The 20,422-nt window shown below is 40.5% G+C and overlaps 1 pseudogene; it reads right to left on the reverse strand.

Moving 5' to 3' along the window:
* Positions 1-18,672: 18,672 nt before the first annotated feature.
* LOC148034275 (hexokinase-1 pseudogene) lies at positions 18,673-18,987 on the reverse strand (annotated as a pseudogene).
* Between the last annotated feature and the right edge of the window lie 1,435 nt (positions 18,988-20,422).

The following is a 20,422-nucleotide window of genomic DNA, read 5'->3' on the forward strand; positions in this document are numbered from 1 at the left end:
CAACAACATAGCTCAAATCTGGCCTGGTAATAGTCATATAAATCAAGCTTCCTACTATGCGCCTGTACATAGTAGGGTCTTCCAAAAGCTCACCTGCATCTGCGCTCAGCTTCACATAATGCTCCAAAGGAACTGAAATAGGCTTACAGCCTGTCATCCCATATTTGGACAGCATGTCCAATCCATACTGCCTCTGCAAGAGCTGTATCCCACTTCGTGATCTAATCACCTCAATGCCCAAGAAATAACGCAGCTCTCCCAAATCCTTCATCTCAAACTTCTGCTTCAATAGCATTTTCACATGAAGGATATCTTCATCACTGTCACCTGTCATAATCAAATCATCAACATAAATGACAAGTAGCATAATACCTTTCTCTGTTTTTCTCACATAAAGTGAGAAATCTGCCTTGGAAATCTGAAAGCCAATAGTGACAAGATACTGTTCTATTTTGTCAGACCATGCTCTAGGTGCTTGCTTCAAGCCATACAAAGCTTTCTTCAACCTGGAAACAAACTCAGGATGAACAGCATGCACATAACCTGGTGGCTGCTCCATATAGACCTCTTCTTGCAAATCACCATGCAAGAAGGCATTCTTTACATCCATCTGATGTAAAGGCCATCCCTTTGATGCAGCCATAGCAATGACTGCTCTTACGGTTGCCATCCTTGCAACCCGACTGAATGTTTCTTCATAATCAATGCCATATGTTTGTGCATACCCCTTGACTACCAATCTTGCCTTGTATCTATTCACGGAACCATCTGCATTGTGTTTCACCTTATAAACCCACTTACAGCCAATTGCATTCTTACCTTTAGGCAAAGGTACCAATTCCCATGTAGCATTTGCTTCCAAGGCATCCATTTCTTCATCCATGGCTTTCTCCCATTTTTATTTTCCCATGGCTTGCTCAAAAGAAGTGGGTTCTGGTTCTTGTATCACTTTGACCATATATGCATAGTAAATGGCTGTAAATCCATCATATTTCAGCCTATCCACAGGATACCTAGCTCTGGTAGACCTGCGCAAAGTAGGTTCACTCCCAGATGCTCTCAAAACATCCCTGGTCTTCCTTACTCCAGGTGTAACAATAGAAGGAATACCCAACTCATCATCAATGCTCTGTTCTGAGCCACTGGATTCACCATCCACATAAGAGTGACCTGCATTCACATCAAACATGGACTGATCATGGCACGAGATACCTCTCCAATATGCCTGTCTTTTCATTGAGCATGGCACGAGATACCTCTCCAATATGCCTGTTTTTCCTTTCTGCAATTCTGTTTTGTTGTGGGGTATGACTGCATGAATATTGCTGCTTTATGCCATGCTCCTGCAGGAACCTTGCAAACTCATTTGAGAGGTACTCTCCCCCTCCATCTGACCTTAAGCATTTTATTTACAGGCTTGTTTCTTTTTCAACCATAGCTTTAAGAGTTTTGAAATGCCCAAAAACTTCACTTTTCTTTTTCATAAAATACACCCAAACTTTTTTGCTATAGTCATCAATAAAAGTGACAAAATAATGACAGCCTCCAAGAGATGCAGCTTTAGTAGTTCACACATCAGAGTGGATTAATTCCAATGGCTTCTTACTCTCTTGAACATGTCTAGGAAATGGTTTCCTTGCTTGTTTTCCAACTGACAGGCTTCACATACCTTATGCATTTCTACAACCTTGAATTTAGGCAATCCTGTAACAATGTTTTGGGCTTGCATTGATTTAAGTCGCTGTACATTAACATGACCAATGCGTTTATGCCAGATATCAATATCTGCATCTACACCGGTCCCATATGCAAACATTGCTGCAATCAATTCAGGCATGTCTGCATCCAATGTAAACATTCTGCCCTTCTTCTTTCCTTTTGCTATCAAGTGACCTTTATTTTTCATATCCTCAACAAAGCATCCATGAGGATTAAATCTGACCTGCAAGCCCTGTTCAACCATTTGACCAACAGAAACCAGATTCTTGGTGATATTCGGGATATGAAATACATCAGACAGGTATTTCTTTTTCCCATCCTGCATAGACAAAGGAATTTTTTCAATCTGCACAATAGGATGTGCAGTATCATCACCAGTCTCCACAAATCCTGGTTTTTCCATTTTCCTTGCATCCTCCATCCATTCTGCATGACCTCTCATGTGGTTTGATACACCTGAGTCAACATACCACACATCGTTGCTTTCTTCTGCACTTGTCACAGAATTGTTCAAGTGCTGCACCATAAACAAATGCTCATTTCTGTCATCACCCTGTCTACTAGAAGATGCATAATTCCCTTGTTGCAATTTCCCATTCATGATGTCATTCTGCTTTTTATAGCAGTCCTTAGCCATATGACCCATTTTACCCACAGTAGTAGCATTCAACATTGTTGTTTGCATTTTGGCCTCGTTGCCATCCACCACGACCTCTTTGGCTCCCCCTGCCTCTAGAGTTACCACATCCTCCTCCATAGGACTGGTTTTCTTGAGTTTGCTGCATATTCTGATTTCTACAACGGCCTCCAAATCGGCCTCCTCTACCTCTGCCTCTACCTCTTCCAGCATTTGAGTAGAAGACAGCTTCTTTCGAAGTTCCTCCTGAAGAAGATGCACCACCATTTCTCTGCTCCTCAGAAATTAGAAGAGCAATCAACTCCTCAAAATCAGGAAATCTTTCACGAACTGAAATGGATGTCCGAAACTGTGCATAATCCTTTCCTAGACCATTCAAGGTCACAGAAACTAAATCATCATCTTCCACTGGCGACCCAATGGAAGCAAGTGCATCTGCAATCTTCTTCACCTTCATGTGGTAGTCATTGATGCTCATACTTTCTCTTTGCACATTGTGCAACTCTTGCTTGAGCTGCATTTTCCTGGCTTGCGTATTTGTGCTATAGATTTTTGACAAAGTATCCCATGCCTCCTTTGGCGTACTTGCATCCTGAATATGCACAATCATAGAGTCTGAAATACCGATAGACAGCCAGTACATAACTTTCCTGGCTCTCTCATGCCATGCTTTGAATGCCTGCATTTACTGTTGATTCGGAACATCAGGAAGAACTAGTTCTTCTTCATTTCCTGCAACAAATTCCCAATATCCTTTTCCCATAAGGAAATTCGTCATTCTAAACTTCCATGCCTGGAAGTTGTTCTTGTCAAGCTTTTCAGTGACAATCTGTGAGAGAGAATCAGACGCCATTACAGGACACTGCAAAAAAATTCTGTCACTGCAAAGAACACAGCTTCTGCCTCACAAAGGCAAATCTGCAAAACTGATGAAAGTGGTATTTGACTACACAGTTACTTCCTAGTGACGATTTTGCATCAACAGGCCACAAGGATGATTCTGTAACTCCCAATGTCTCTGCGCACAGGCATACGATGCAATTTCTACAGTAACTTTTCACCGACCTGTAGAACAGTGGTCGCACAGCATAAAACTGGGCCTTTTCCTGAGTGCCTGCAGAAAACTTCCGCCTCCAAAACAAGCCCCGAAATGGTCTCAAATAAAAAAAACTGCCCTCTTGCTTCACCGCGAAGGGCATCTCAACCTGAGACAATGCACTCTTGCAATTTCCGGCTGTGCTACCTGCAGAGATCTGCTCCCAAAACAGAAAATGAAAGCAACACTACTCCTCTTACCAAAACACCGCGAGCTTGGCTTGCTTTCTTGAGCTCCTTACCACGAACAAGGCTCTGATACCATGTCAAGATTGTGGGAGAGAAGGAAGGAGTCTCACTTGTAGCTTTCTTGCTTGCACAATGGTGGAGGCTGAAAACAATTTTCCTCTTCTTAGTTGTGTAAGCCAAAAGAACTCTAGTACATAGAAATAGAAGAACCCTATATATGGGTCTCAAACCAAACTCAACTAACTAAGGTGGCATACTAACTGAGCCACGAACTAGAGTAGATAAGGATAGCTATCATGTAGCTATTATTCATGGGCGGTGTACCAACCGCATCTGCAACTGACAAGTTGGTGACATAAATGCACAACGGTCACCCTGGCATATCACGAGTGGAGCTCGATATCTCAATAGTATGTACATTGGGTGCAGGTACTGAAAGGACAGGAAGATAATGCAGCAATCATACAGAATGAAACACACGCAAAAAGATAACACAGATGCACAACAAAAATGGAGGTGTTTACAGCTCGGATGCGTAGCAGCACGACATCCATCCCCTCTAAACCTGCGCATCCTCCGGATGAGCCAACTATCCAGGATCATTCAAGTCCACAAACATGTCCAGTCCTTCATCAGTTTCTGGTAGACTTGTTTCTCCATCAGCTTCATCATCCATATTCTCTGCTTCTTCTGCTAGACTTTCTTCTACCTGCTCTTATTCTGCCAATGCTTCAAGTGCATACTCTTCATCTTCTCTTCTCTTGAAAATCTTGACTCGTTTTCCAGCAATGGGCACCCTCAATACCGTCCTATCTAATTCAGCCAACTCATAGGTAGCATTGTCAAAAATCTGTTTCACCTCATATGGTCCAAACCATCTTGGAACCATTTTTCTCATGCTACTATGTTGATTCTCTAGGCTACTGTCATAGACTAGAACCCAATCTCCCTGTTTTATGGCTCTAGGCCGCAAGCGATGCCTCAAATCAAACCTATCCTTGTTTCTGAATCGGGCTGCCTTCAAACGATCAACTGCTAGTTGCACATCTTCTGTTCTTCTCTCTAGTTGACGAATCCGAAGAGCTAGTAGCTCCTCCCTTGATAAATTCTCTTGCCATGGAAGAGCACTCCACGTGAGAGCACAGATTTCTGTAGGCATGACAGGTTTTTGCCCATAAATCAACTTTGCAGGCATATATCCAGTAGTCACGCTATGTGTAGAGCAGTCTGCCCACAATGCAAAAGGTAATAATCTCGGCCAATCTCCAATCCGACCTCTACAAGCTTTTGTCAATGCCTTAACTATCGGCGGATGTCCTCTTTTGCTCTTGCCATTTCTCTCTGGATTGTAAGCAGTAGTAAGAGCCAACTTAATCCCAAGCTGTGAGAAAAATTATCTAGCTTCGTCTGCATCTAGCTCTCCACGATCAGCAGTAATCTTGTCTATACATCCATACCTGCAAAATATTTCTTCCAACAAGAATTTACATACTGTAGTGGTGGTCTTCATTCGCAAAGATCTGCCTTCAACATAGTTTGTAAGATCCTCCCTAGCCAAGACAAGATATCTCATCTGCCAAAGTCCCGCTGGCAAAGTAACCAAGTCAACCACCCATTTATAATGCATACATAGCGGATAGGTTGGATGCAACTCATCACGATGCCGCACTAAAGAGTAGAGTTGACAGTCCCTGCAAGTCTCCACAAAGTGGGAAACATCTTTATACATCCCTTTCCACCAGTATCTTTCTTTGATTTTCTCATAGGTAGCCCACACACCTCTATGACCACCCCAAGAACTCTCATGAAACTCTCGCATAATCTGTATTTGCATCGCTACCTCACAAACTACTCTCAAGGGTAGGCCGCCTCTCTTCTTTGGATGCTTCCAAAGAAAACCATCTTTCAAGAAATACCCATAAGCCTTTCTTCTGATTCTCTTGAATTCATCATCTGTCCAATCAGCTCTTCGAGTCAATGAACTTAGATACTGTCCAATTTGCAGCCACTCGTCAACATAGAGTTCTTCAGTAAAGGCTTCAACAGTAGATACATGACAATCATGAACAAGGACAGAAGCTGCAAACTCTGTCTCATCATCTTCTGCAAGCATTGACTCCTCATCCTCATATCTCGCTCTAGACAACATGTCGGCAACTGGATTATCTTTCCCTACTATATGTCAAAATTCTGGATTCAATGATTTGATATAGGCAATCTATCGAAGCATCGTTGTATCTGGAGTCGAACAGCTAGTAATCATGCCAAGCAAAGGCAAACAATCTGTTTCCACAACAACTGAAGCACCAATAAAATACCCTTTATCACACTTCAATGCAGTGACTACTCCCCATAACTCTCTTTTAATCTGCGGATATCTCCTCTGCCGCTCATTAAGAACTTTAGCTCCAAAGCAGATTGCATATCTGTTTCCATCAGCATCATCCTGTCCCACTGCCCAACCTATGCCAATAGGGCTAGTATCAACTGTCAACATGATTGGGCGTCCACATTGATAATCTGCCTTGCGAAGAGTAAGAGCTGACTGCAACAGCTTCTTGAGTTTACGCATGGCTTTCGAATGCTTCTCATCCCAATGAAATTTCTGCCCCTTTCGAAGTAGCTGATAGAGAACATCTGCTATGTGAGCAAAATGAGGAATCCAAATCATGTAAAATACACAAGCTCCCACAGATCTCCGCACCTCTGAAGTAGTCGAGCAATACTCTGCAATCCTGCTTATGGCATCCACCTTTGCAGGTGAAGGCTTCCTGCCATAATAACCAACCATATGCCCAACTATGATGACTTCATTAACACCAAAGATAGATTTCAGCCCTGAAAGAGTCAAGTTTACCTCCTCTAATCGTGTCAATATTTGCTCACAAGCAACCAAGTGTTCAGCCACAAACTGTCTACATCCTCGCAAATCAAGACTCTCATTCTTTTCTTCTTCTGCACAACCCTTAATAGGCACATCATCTAGGAAAGGCATGGTATACTACGGAATATAGTCTCGTAGAACTCTATGCATAGCATTCATCATATGAGCAATTGAGTTGGTGGCACCTTGAGGCAAGGTACACATCCTCACAAGACCAATAGGTGTTCGCATAGTAGTAATATCCCTACTTTCCAAGGCAAGCTGAAACTGATCATAACCAGAATACAAGCCACCTAAAGAATAGATGGCTCGTCCTGCAAAAGCCTCAGTAAACTCATCCACAACTGGACTTGTTCCCACATTCCTCATTGTCACTTTGTTCACGGGCTGCATATCCTGAATAAATCTCAAGGTACCATTCTTCTTTGGTACAGTAAACCACCAGTTAGAATAGGGCGTAGAAGAGGTTCCAAAATCCCCATCTTAATCTTCTCATTCAGCAACTCTATCACCTTTGGCAAGTGTGCTCTAGGCACAGGTATAGGACGTATATTCCATGGCACATGAGGGACAATGAAGATGACCATAGGCGCAACCAATTCAGGACTAATGCAGCCAATTTCATGAGGAAAGAAAGCAAATGCCTTACCATGACGTCCAAGCATCTCTCTAAAACATTCTTTTTCCACTAGAAGCAAGAAATCATCATTTCCAATCTTCAATTCTGCAAGAGTTTCAGCTGTAAATTTATGTCCAATATTTGCAGGATCTCTCAACATAGGCTGCTTCATAGCTTTTTCTATCTGCTCATCACTATCAGGAGGAAGCAGCCCTGTAACCGGCTTAACCTTCTTATCAACTGTTTTATACTTCGTGTCAACCTTGGCATCAGTCAGGCACTCTTTTCTTTGCTGCAATTTCTGCAAATTTTCAGCAACTCTCAACTCTGTTGGCTGAAAGATCTCAGCCCTTTGCTCTATGGACTGCATGGGTGCAGCCTGAAACTCTGTATGCTGAAATTTTTCAGCATTAAACTCTCTTGGCTAAATGGATTCAGACCTCGGCTCTATGGACTGCATGGGTGCAGCCTCATAATCCACATGCTGAATTTTTCCAGCATTTAACTCTGCTGGCTTAAAGGTTTCAGCCCTCTGCAACTCTGTAAGCTGATCAAGATCAACCATAGATTCATATTTTCAGCATAAAATTAGAAATTTCCTGAAACATATCCAAGGTTTGCACAGGTATGATATTTGAACCCTTACATACATCAGTTTTCAGCATATTTCTCATCTCAAACAATGTATCCGCATAAGACATCCCTTCATACAGCCCATCTACATGCTCTTCTGCTTGCAAAATACCTACAATCTTCAACTCTTTCTCCATACGACCAATGTACTGCCTGGAAGCTTTAGACAAATCTGAAATTTTCTGATAACTCACTGAACTATCTGAAGAAAAACCAACAAAATTAGTGGAGAAAGACTGGCTGCCAGGAGGCGAGATCTCCTCTTTTCTCTGCTCTGTACCACCGGCGTCTCGCAAGACAGCGGTACCTAATGAAAATCCAACTCCTTCGCAGTTAGTGGTGCTTCATGCAAGGAGTCCCTATTTCTCGGATGATTTACTCCAATAGTCATAAACTGAACAGCTCGCATACCATCCTTGCTGCGTATTCGTGCATAGGCTGAGCCGTCATCCATCACTTTCGTCTCCATTCTTGCTTCTGTAATGAAAGGCTGTCCAAGAATAATCGGATAAGAGCAAGAATCCTGAACAAAGCAATGATAATCCTCTTCAAATTACTAATAGAAATTCTGATGCTCGGACAAGCCGCATACATATCACCAGAAGTATTATTGGCCGCTCTCATGCGCCAGCCATGCTCTGCATCCATGGGCCACTTGCCACTCTCATAAACACCTCGAGCAATAAGATTAATCTCGGAACCCTGATCGACTAAAGCAACCAAAGGAATTTGTTTCTCTCCAATCCTTACCACCGTCTCAGTGGTTGCTCTAGCCCAATGACTGCGTGAAAAATGGCTGCGAGGAATGATGATAGGGGTTTCATCATCTTCATACTGCATAGGCTGAACTATTTTCTCCAACTGCGGATTGACAAAAGCATTCTCAACCATCACTGCATCATCATGCTCTTCCCCAAGAGCTCCATGCCATAATCCCTGTAAACCAGGTCCTTTCATCGCATGTCGTTTTCTCTGCAAAAGATCCTGCATCTGATCCTGTATTTCTCTTCTAGCAATCCCAAGAGCTTCTCCAACAGTAAAAGTGACTTCACTATTCAAAATTCTTTCATGAAAAATCTTACTCATATCCATCTGCATATCAAGGTCTGACAAGAGCTTGAATCCTGGCTCCTTTCTTGGTTGCCTCTTCTCTTTCATCTGTTTGTCTCCCATAGGCTGCTCAGGACCTGATTGTGCTGGAGAACTCATCATAGGTGGAGCTGTAACATGTGGTGAAACAAAGTCACCCCCTCTAGTCTTTTTGGAGGTGCTGAGACCCTCCTCATCTCTTCTTCTCTTTTCTTCAACCATGGCATCTAAACCCTGTGTTTTTGCCATATAAGCAAAAATAGAATACCTGTCAACAGGAGAATCCCATCCCGTTTCTCCTCGGATGTTGGAACCCACACAAGTCATAGTGGATGCCTGAACTTTTCCTCTTCTCGCTATCTCCAAGGCAGAGGACCATAAGGTAGAGTTTCCATCTGATTTCTGCCCAAGCTGGACTCCATAAGCTGAAGCATCTCCTCTAACACTCACATAAGCTGATCGCGCAGCCATATCATCAACGAGCTTCTTCATGCCTCCCTTACCAAAGTTCGTGTCAAGAGGAGCACCAGTCTCTGTCAGCCATATCTTCCCATCTTGTCCCCAAAACACTACATTCTTCTTACGTGCTTCCTGAAAAGCATCGCAATCTCTGCAGCGTTGGTGCTCTGTACTATCGCACCAAATACATCGTCTCCCTTTTCTTTGGCCAGCTGGAAAAGCAGTCGCTGGAGCAGGTGCTACAGCAGGTACTGACATAAGTTGCTCTTTTAACTTCCCAACTTCAGCTTTAACTACCTCTATCGTCAAATCTGCCAAGCCTTTAATAACATCATCTATTGATAAGGGCACTGGAGCAGCCGGAACTGGTGGATTTACAACAGGAGGAGTAGGCTTAGGCATAGAACTTGCAGCAGGGGTAGAAGTAGAGGTCTCCAAAGATTTTTCAGATGTAGATCCTATATTACCATGCAATCGTACTCTCCTGCGCTGCTTCTTAACAAGCGCATTCACAGCATCAATGACATGCCTCCACTCGGTTTTTAAACCTGAATCGGTAGCTTGATCTTCCAAAAGATCATCCAACTTTTCCTGTAAATCAGCATCAGCAACTTGGAAAAATAATTCCACTTTTTGCATCTCCAAAGCTTGCTGCTCAGTTCCATCCAACTGATCATAGCGGCTCTCAAACTCTCGCAAGAAGGGTGGTAACTGAAAGTCCCTTATTAGGCATAGAAACCCATGCTTAGAAATTCTTGCGGTTCATAAGACCTGTATCCTCCAGGAAATATTCATCTTTTAGTGCCTTCTTAAACTCTGCCCAACCAGCATGTGTTCCTTGAATTTTTGAAATTCGGACTTCAAGTGCACGAACCACGATCCACAAGAAGTAGCGGCTCCAAACATCTTGAGAAACCCCAAAAAACTTCATCTTTTCTTCATACAAATGCAGGTAAGTTGACACTTGTTGGCCGTTGAACTGCTTCATCTCCTGTCGGACAGCTTTCAAGGCATCCATGGCATCACTATCAAGTTTCACGTGAGCTTGTTGCTGCATATAGGTTGTAAATGACTGAAACAAATGCTTCATGACATTGTCATTTGTCATCTCTTCTTGCGAGTCTCCCATCTTGCTAAAAATTGACGCAGGGTTTCACGTCGAGTTCACCAGAAATGTCGTAGAGTTCATGCAAGAGCTGCAGAACATGGGGTTCAAGATATAGCAAGGAAAGAGGCTAACAAGAAGAACTCAAATTTTTGATACCAAAGTACTCTATATTGTTTGTCAAGTAAAATACATGAAGTCCATGTTCAGAAAAATCTGTAGTATCTCATAACCAGCTTTGCATTCAGGTGTTCGAGATCAGTTTTGCCATTGGCACATAGACTTGTTAAAATCTACTGGGTAGTAATCCCTGTAAACAATTTTCAAAAATCCATACAATGTCAAAACAATGGAGTTCTGTGGGCAGCACTGCTCACAGTGCTAGTAGTACTAGCCTGCTTAAGATGTTGATGCTTTTTCTGATCCTGATCATTTGATACTCAAGCCTTGCTTGGCAACAAAAGAGGAGCCATCACTGCAGGAGCCACCATCACAATAGCAGCTATTCTTTCTGATGCCTTTAAATATGCATCAAGTGCCACAAGGCAGCCTGCAGAATGGCCAATTAGTATAGCCTTGTTGGATTGCAAAAAATCTATAAATGCTATAGTGGCAGCAGCAGAAAAACCAATGGTATAAGGATTTGAATGAATCGAAAGCACTCCGTTGCTTGGATTTGTTGAGGGTATCCTCACTCGAGAAGTTAGACCAAATGCAGGACGGTCAAAAGCAACAACTTTTGCTTTGAGAATCTCGGCCAAGTGCTTCATGACTCTCTCCCACGAAAATAATGAGGCTCCAAACCCATGTAGAAGAATTGTAGGAATTTTGAATGAAGCATGGGCCTGGGCTGCTTTTCTTCATGTCCCTCTGCTTCATCCACAGGTTGGGCACGTTTGTAATGTATTTGGACTCCGTGGAACTCCGCAAAACGGCTATCCGGATCAGCGAGATGCCAGGGATCAACAAGCTCGTCTTGATCGATGCCAGCAATCTTCTTCTTCTTCTTCACCACTGGAGTTTTCTTGGCACGGACCTTGTATGGATCGAGGGGCATGCCTGTATTCCAGGAGTCAGGGGATCCCGACAGGGCAGCATGGAATCGCTGGAGAGTGCGGTATGGGAAGTGGGAGGAATAGGCAAAGGCTCTGTGAGACCAAAAGAAGCCTCCTGCGAAGCCAGGAAGACTACTGATGCTACTTTCCCCACTCCATACTAATGAGAATAGTGGTCATCCCCTGGTGATGGAGGGTAGCAAAGGTTGATGTACTGATCATTGCATCTGCTCCATGACCACCATCGATTCCCTAATTCTGTTCCTTGCCTTCCTTTTTCGTCCCATGTTCCCCCCTTACTAGCTTTTTCCCATTGATTCGATGGGAGAGAGACCAATTCTTCTAAAAAAAACCAATAAACTAAATATTTCTGGTGTCTGACCTGCTCTGGTCGATGACATCAACAATGACAACCAGCGCTTATCCCTCTCGCTTTGCCCTCCGAAATTCCAGCAGCCAGCTCCCATTTTTCCCTCTTCCAGTTATTTAAAAGAGCAACTAAGTTTATTAGATTTGTCACTTGGGTCTTCGTGTACTCCGGATGCGCACGAATCCAATGAATGTATTCTGTCTCAGGAAGATAAAATGCCTTAATAAAGCCTCAACGACATGCAGATTTACGACAAGCCTGTGTGGAGCTAGACGCCTCAATCCATTTATAAAAACCTAAAGGTCTAATGACATTAGAGCACGACCGTCATTAGTACATTTCTTGACGTGCGAGAAACCTTCAAGTAGAACCTCAGCCAATGTATCCACTCCATACTCCAAAACCATTTCTCGAACACTCCTGAGGTGAGAGAGTTTCAAAATTCTCCTGCCTCAACCTTCTCCACATTCAACATGAGCTCCAAATGATGAACAGCTAACCACTTCATCGCAGCATCCACAGCGAATTCCCAAGCCTTCCTTCGGTTCCACGATATCCTGCACTTTTCTTGGAATTCATCATTATAATTGACAACATAATATTACTCTTTGGCATCAGTTTTTCATATTTTCCTGACACACACACAACATGCATACAAATTGAAACACACACAAACACAAACACACAAGTGGAGTATGTACATTGGATGCAGGTACTGAAAGGACAGGAAGATAATGTAGCAATCACACACAATGAAACACACGCAAAAAGATAACACGGATGCACAACAGAAATGGAGGTGTTTACGGCTCGGATGCGCAGCAGCACGACATCGCCATTGTGGAATGAAGTTCTTGTAGAAAGTGTCTTTGGCAATAAGACTTTTCAATTCTTCAGTGGTGGAAGGAACTTTGCAAACATCCATTGAAATTTTCTCCTCTTGGCAATGCCATTTCCTTCATTTTCAGCTTATTGATGGCAGTTTTCTTTAACGTGCACAAAAAACTTGGAGCCCCAAGAGAGGCACCAAGAAAAATAAGGTTTCTACTACAAGAAAAATCTATCTTTTACTATCAACAACCATCTTTTTCATATTTAATATGTCCACAACAAAGAAAACAACACCACGAATAAGAAATCTTTATGCAACTTCATAGAAACAATTCTCTCACGGCTTTAACTTTAACAAAATCCATTATGCTCTTCATTTTCTTCATAAAATTATTTGATAGACAAAAAATACACAAAGTAATACACCACTTTGAATGGGAAGATATCACATATAATTCATCTTCAAAGAGTCCATAGCTTTCTCTCACAATCTCTCATATATAGATACATTGTCTTTCATAGAAATGACTCTCTCTCTCTCTCTCTCTCTCTCTCTCTCTCTCTCTCTCTCTCTCTCTCTCTCTCTCTCTCTCTCTCTCTCTCTCTCTCTCTCTCTCTCTCTCTCTCTCTCTCTCTCTCTCTCTCTCTAAATTCCCTCTCTCAATAGTGCATCATCTCCTCACTATAATACTCAATAATCACTCAAAAAAACCATTCTTTGGTTGTGAATACCCCTCCCAAGAGGTATGTCTGAAATGAAAGATCACGAGAGCGGCTATAGTGACTCTTCATAGCTCACTATCGCCACTTCACTCCAGTCTTCTCTTAAGTCTTCAGTAGCTACTTCATCCACTTCTTTGAGCTCTTTTAAACTTTCATTCACGTCTTTCCAAGGCTAGAAAAATTTCCCATATTACACCCTCATTTCACAAAACACTTATGAAGGTATACAGAATAGAATAGAACAAGAACAACGGCTCTATAGAAGCTCAATATAGGGTTACAAAAGGTCAATGGAGCATCTAGCTCAACTAAAACCAATCAAAACCAATCAAAACCATTCAGTGAGCTTATAAACAAACTCAAACTTTATCAATAATTACTCATCCTTCAAATAGAAGAAAAATTGAAGCTATCAGTACCAATCAAACACTATCAAGATATCAATAAAGCATAGCAGAACATCACAACACCTCATATCTCTACTGAAAAATATCATGAGCTTATCAAAATCATTCCACCCTATTCAAAACACTCTCAAACCAGTTTCAAACCAATCAATCATCAGGTAAAATCAACCATTCAACCCATAAAAACAACAAAAAACAAAGTCATTTCAGCATTGAATAGAACCCTTGTTAGGGGTATTTCCAAAATAGGGTGCTAGTTTGGATCCACTCAAACTAGCATTTCATTTCTCATGAATTTCTAATCACATGTTAAAGCAGCTTGTTGTCCTAACTTGGCAAGCCATTCTTTCTTTCCATCTTTCCCTTTCTTCCTAATTTTCATGCAATATATGCACGTAAATTTTGCATTCATTGCATTTGATAAACCAAACATACACTTCAATGTTTTTAAATCACTTGCAAGATGCCATTGAATTGGATAGTCTCCAAACCCATCGACATGTAAAATTGCTCCATTATTTTGCTATTGAATAACATTGGGTATATTAATGAGGTTAAAAAAACTTTAAGCACTTTATAGTCCTCCTTTTGTACTTCAAATGTTGCAAGCCACCATATTTCATTATTTGATTGCATTCTAAAGTATAAAGGATGGTTTTCATCGATGTTGGGACTCAATGCTCGATTCATAAGTGTGTCACCAAAGAGATACATAGCCCTCTTGGCCTAATGAAATAGAGCATTATATCCAAAGCAATTGGCCCTCTTTGCCAAACAGAATCAACCATAAGGCACACCATTCATAGCAACCTATGATTGAAAGTAAACCCTTGGTTCCTACATAAACCCTATTGAAGTACAAAACTTAACCAAGGGGGTGAGATAATCATGCCCTACACTAAATGCATAAAATTATGAGCTAAGTCCCATGCACAAATCACAAGGGGATTCCGACCAATATGCCATTGAACGATCCCATGCATCCATGAAAGAATAGGAAGATGGTCAATCGCTACATGGCTCATAACTCACACTAACCATTGGTGACCATAACAAATCTCCAAAGTTTCTGTGAACTTCCTCTTAATGTTTCGATTCTTCTTCTCCATGTCAATAACTTTAGATTGTAACTCCTTATTCTACACATGTGTAGCATGCATAGTATCTTCAATGATAGACATTACCTATTGTAGGCTTTGTTCTCTCTATCCTTCTCAGCCCAGTAATCTATCCTTTTCCATAAAAAACTACATATTCCCTTGTAATTTTATCTGCATATTCTACACATGTGTAGCATGTGTAGAATATTCTACACATGTGTAGCATGCATAGTATCTTCAATGATAGACATTACCTATTGTAGGCTCGGTTCTCTCTATCCTTCTCAGCCAGTAATCTATCCTATTCCATAAAATACTACATATTCCCTTGTAATTTTATCTGTATATTTGTCAAATCTTGATGAACCCTTGCTAATACTTGTGTGATAAGTTTGCATGTGTATCCATATAATCCTTCATTGCCTTCACAAACAAACTTTACAAATGATGTAAGCCAAATTCTGGTGGCCTTTGAGTGAGTCTATCATGTGGATAAATGCATCCATCAACCCAAAGGTCCACATTTTTTCCCCTGCATTTGTTTCTTGTTGGATCCCGTATCTTATTGCATCATCCCTTTCCACAATTCTTTTGAACATTGGTGCATATTCATCCTCCAATTGAAAGTGAATATCTCTCTTTCTCTTGGTACGTCCTGCACACCTGCATTTTGCAAAGAAAAATGTATGCCAATTTTAAGTTGAATTAACATTCAAATCACACAATTACACCCCTTTGATTCGCTATGTCAGTGTTCTTTTTTACCCATTTGGATCTTGTCTCTTTCTCTTGATTTTAGTCATGATAGACCCTAATCAGCTTGTAATCTAACCTTTTAATCTATCTCTAATTAGCATCAAATCTTATCTTTTGTTCTATCCAAAATTATATATATATATATATATATATATTGATCAAAGATATTTAAATACATTTATACAGAAGCTTGGCTAGTGGAGAACAATAACATCATCTTATCTTCTATCCCAATTTGCTCTATGTTACTCTCACTTATTTTATTAGTTCATCTCACATAGTACTCTCTCTTTTCTCCTTTTCTCTCTCTTTCTCTCTCTTTCTCTCTCTCTCTCTCTATATATATATATATATATGAATTGATGCTTAAGGATTAAAAAATAAGTGTAAAGAATAATAACATCATAGAGATTTAAAAAAAATGATGCCACCATTGTCACTTGATTGTTTGTAGCCAGGTAGGGAGTGTTATAGATAGAGATTATTTGATTTTAGCAAATGGTATCAAAACCACTTTTCAATGCTGCTTTAGAAGAATTCGTATGCAAAAAACCATATTTTGGAGGGAAGGAGAAGAGTATACAAATTTGAGACAAAACTAGATCTTTTAGAAGGAATGAAAAAATGCCCAGAAATAGACATATACTTGTCCAAAAAAGATAAAAATTTACAAGGAAACTCTTGAGTCAAAAAGGTGTCTTTGGGTAAAAAATAATCTTAAAATATGATGTATATGTCATTTTATATTGTTTTTTAACTACTGCTCTTTTAAGAAGCAAGAATGAGAATGATTCTAATATATTTTAATATTGAAAAGTCACGAGGACATTAAAGAGTCGTATATCAAAGATTGTCTCTATTGTTAGAGAAAATAGTATTGCATTTTTTAGTTATGAGAATTTTGAGAAAACCTCACGTTATCCTACAGTTTGGAAATAAAATAATAGGTGAAATTTATTGAAAATACAAATACGAGATTTTCTTGACTGTAGAAGATCTCTTATTATCATATTATTTTGGAAACTCTTTTTAGAGGGAGAGAGGTGAGAGAAACCCCTAAAGGGGCAAAAAATAGAGTCCATATTTCTCCTAATGCCAGATTTATTACCTAGGAAATTTATGTCAAGAATTATATGTCAAAATAGAAGTGATTAGCATTTTAATATAGATTAGCAATTATAATTATGCCATAGAAATCAACCATGGTGTCAAGAGGTGTTGACCCCTTTGTAATCAGACCCATACAAGTGAAAAAATATACTTATGTATATCGACATATATGTAGATTGAATTTGATACCATCACATTTATTATCATGTTTATAAAAATTAGATGAAATGAAAAATATAGTAATTATCAAAGATATAATTCAATAGAAAAATAATTCATTACATTGGATAGATTCTATGATTGGCTCAACACATTATGTGAATACTTGGTATTGAGAAATTAGAGAGACTCATCAATCTCCTCTCAATCTCAAATAACAAGATGCTACAATCCAGATCCATACAACTCAACTTGAGATCCTAAAAGGAATAATGTATCCAAACAGACAACCGATTGGTTAAATGTTGCACTTATTATATGTGTACGAGCTTAACTACAATATCCATAAGCCTTGGCTTTGGAAGTTTTTTCTAGTCCTCATTTGGATTATTTTTATTAGCATGATGTCAGTGTTGAATTTTTTTTTACTAAGGAGAAGTAAAAAAAGGAAATAAAGTGGCTAAATTTACAAAAAAAAGCTATCATGAGGAATCTAGTGGCTTAAATTTCTCTTTGGACCTAGAGGAAGAGAGTAATAGTGAGAAAGAGGACTCTAACAATGAGAGATAGTAGAAGCATACAAAGCCCAGGAGGATAAATAGGGCTTGCAAACCCTTAGAGAGAGCTCATAAATCTAGAATAATCAAAAGCCTCTAATGTACCTAGTATAACAATCTAGGTCATTTGGTGGATTGATTGCAGCCTCAATTGGTGATAATGGGGTATTTGCCATATGGTTACTCACAATATAGAGATTTTTTAGTACAATATCTTGTGTCAAATGAGACATGCTAAGTCAAGGCAAGATGTGCAAGGAGCACAACCAATTGGAATAACCTTATACCATTGATAGTCATGGCAATGATAGTCACTTAAACCTAATACGATTATTCGTCACTTGGTGTTGGCCATAGAGAAGGAGAAAGTAATCGAGAAGGTCAAGGAGGACAATACTTTCCCTCATATAAACAATGTTTCTTTTGCATGCAAAAAGGACACTAGAGATTAGAGTGTCTAGAAGCCCAAGAATATGATGCCCACAAGGGGAAAACGCATGGTCAAAATCACTTGTCTGTAGTCAATGTGGTGGAAGTTGAAGAGCTACTTGTGTCGCATGGAATACGTGTAGGACTTCCTGAAAGTTGCTCGTCATAGGGACGCTATGGGAGATGGAAACAAGATCAAGATCGATTCAAGAAAACAGATTTGATGGCAAATGTCTTGTATATTGCAGTTTTATTCCAAGTATAAATCCAAAGTTAGATTACAAAACCAAAGCTCAATTAGGAGAGCTAAACCCATAGCCATAAATGCCAAGTTGAGTATTCAATGAAGTTCAAGAGCTTCTAGTCATGAGTAAATCCCAAATCCAAGTGATTGTCCTTACGAATCCAAGCCAAGTTCTCCAAGTAGATAGATCTTTAGTAGCTTGCAAACAAACTTGCCAACTTCCAAGCCAAGACCAATATGTTTTAACAAAATAGACTCTTTGCAATCTCTTTATCAAGAGCATTTTAAAAAAAACTTCTTTTGCTTCAAGTACTTGGTTCTAGCAACTTGCCTTTTTATAGCATCATGTAGCACCTGTATAACATTTTTTCCAACCCCATTAGAGATTGCAAAACCTTAAGTCCATTTGATGGGGGATCCAAAATCAATAGATGTCTGTTTTACAAGAAAGGAGAAGGTGAACCCAAGTTTGCATTGCTACCAACTTTTAGGATGATAACCTTCATCCTCTTGCAACAAACTGTGCTAGTTCAATAGTAATATAATCAAAGAACTCCTCATTTGTCCCAACCATCAAATGTTTTGGAATTGGGACATCCTCATACTCTTGCTTGCGAACCCGACCCTCTTTGCCACCTAGCTGCACATGGAGTACCTTGAAATTGGTTCCTTCCAAATCTAAAACATAATATAATCCTTCTTCATCCCCACTTGGTAAATTATCGACATAGCTTAGTAACATTTTGAGCTTTTTGCCACCATAATATAAGTCTTCTTCATCCCCAATTGGTAAATTGTCGACATAGCTCAGTAACATTTTGAGCTTGCTGCCACCATAGACTCGTCAGACCCTGGTTATGTAGACCACCAACTCCAAAGATGTCTCATTTGTTGCTGCAGTTCAGATCATGTTGCCACACCAATAGCACTTGGCATACCAATAATGCTCTTTCTGTTGGAGGTTCTACCAAATGTCGCATGTTCACCCCTCCTATTTGAATATTCATAGGCCATGATCATTATGAAGCTTTTCTTTCTCATCTCATGCAACTCCTTGCAATTCCGCTTTGCAACTTGGATCATTATCATCTAGTATATCAACTGTTAGTGTGAATTGTGATAGTAATCCTCCAAAAGAGGCCATCCTAACTATCATTCTCCAAAAAATAGGTCATGCTGCCCCAAAATTAGCCTTATCATAAAGCTACCTTTAACTCCCCCACTATCCATCAGTGCTTCCTTTTTCCCATCTAGTAATAGCCTCCTCTTTTTGTTAAGATTGGAGACATGCACTAAAAGCATGCTTGTGTAAAGCTTGAGTTAAGTGTTAAGAGAGTGTCTCCTCCATATATTCCACAAGGCAAGACAAGGAGCTTTGCTTTCTCCTCCACTTTCTTGATTGCACACCGGTCTAAGGTTAATGGATACCCTTTCCTAAGGATCCAAGAATATTGGAATTCAAGACCACAAAGTAGGAAAGCTCATAAATGAAGAGATGACTTCCTAAATTCTAATATATACTTCCTAATGCATAGATTTATTAGCTCCCTCTTTGCTAATGGTACTGTCACATTTTCCACATTTGTAATATCTCTCCCATACCTCCCCCCATGACAACCCCCCATTTTTCTTAAAAAGTTCTAATTTTTTTAAACCTCTCTCTCTCTCCCCCTATAGACAGCATGGTGGGGAGAGAGAGAGAGAGAGAGAGAGAGAGAGAGAGAGAGAGAGAGAGAGAGAGAGAGAGAGAGAGAGAGAGAGAGAGAGAGAGAGAGAGAGAGAGAGAGAGAGAGAGAGAGAGAGAGAGAGAGTATGAGTGGGAGAGGGGGCATGCAACCCCCCGGGTGGAGGGGTGGCGGCCGTTAAACAACTGTCTCCCCCCCATAAACCACCCCCTCTCGACTATAAAAGGGGAACCCCCCTCCCCTCGTGGTCTCAGGTGGCGCCCCCTACCCTGTGATCTTCAGCGCCACCCCCTGCTCCTCCTGACATGCCACGCCCCACCTCCTCCACCTACACTCTGCCAGGCTGCCAAACACCACCACCATCATCTTCGCCATCATAACGTGGTTGAGGAGGAGGAGATGCTATCAACTGACAGAAAAGAAGAAGCTAAAGAAGCTTCTTAAGAAGCTTCCTAGAAGCTTCCACAAAAAAGATTCCTAGGGGGTGTTTCACCCGTAGACCGCGGAAGGACACAAATCAGTTGTGAAGGGAGTTCCCTTGTGGGAAGAAAGGACAGCCAGCTTGTA

Source organism: Lygodium microphyllum, chromosome 6 (assembly GCF_053477565.2).
Source record: "Lygodium microphyllum isolate KBCC chromosome 6, Lygodium_microphyllum_v1.1.10, whole genome shotgun sequence".
Taxonomy (NCBI): Eukaryota; Viridiplantae; Streptophyta; class Polypodiopsida; order Schizaeales; family Lygodiaceae; genus Lygodium; species Lygodium microphyllum.